Source organism: Pinus tabuliformis, chromosome 2_2 (assembly GCF_031772625.1).
Source record: "Pinus tabuliformis cultivar Carrire ecotype Pingquan chromosome 2_2, CPIR1, whole genome shotgun sequence".
Taxonomy (NCBI): Eukaryota; Viridiplantae; Streptophyta; class Pinopsida; order Pinales; family Pinaceae; genus Pinus; species Pinus tabuliformis.
In genome coordinates this window covers 991,672,770-991,673,544 of record NC_142300.1, presented here as the reverse complement: position 1 = coordinate 991,673,544, position 775 = coordinate 991,672,770, and positions in this window count along the sequence as shown.

Genomic DNA, 775 nt, shown 5'->3' with positions numbered 1-775 from the left:
GAAGTGATGTGAGTATTCCATGGGAAACCAACCATATTCTTCAACTTTGGCACCTTGGAGGACCGAATCTATTGAGGATGAGATTCCTATTTCATAATTCATGGGGGTGTTTTAAAACCATATCTATAAATATACCAAACACTTGCACAAGTCTAGGTGGAAAGCTTCTGAATTTAAGCATTCTCGTGAAGTATTCTAGCCAAGAACAATCTTATCAATGGTATACTTTACTAAGAATTACACATTTTTTCCTCAAACAAATATCTACAGTGAATACCATCACTCAAACCAATTGTCAATATTCGTACATATTCTATATAGACATGCACAATTGAATCTTGATGGTAGGGATATCATTGATGAGTCATGTGATGTGATTGAGTATCACTTTTACATCAGTGATGATCATGAGAATGACACTTTGTTCATGCAACATTGATTTGACCTTATTTATGAATCATTAAAAAAAATGACATATCATTCAAAAAGCATTGGATATGGTCAAATGGTTGTGCGGGGAAGTTCAAGTCAACACATAGTTTTTATTGGTTGAGCCGACTACAAAAGAAGTAAAAAATGCAGCATACTTAGATCTATTTTGAGACAGGACATCGAAAGGGTGAGAAACATGGTTCAGGTGCTTGTGTGAAGCAACTCACGATCGACTCAAATCATCACTAGAGGTGGTCAACTGGTGCAAATCCCATTTAGGACATGAAGGTCACAAATATATTAGGCTTGTGCATAGGTTCTTTGTAATGTTGAACTTGGAGAT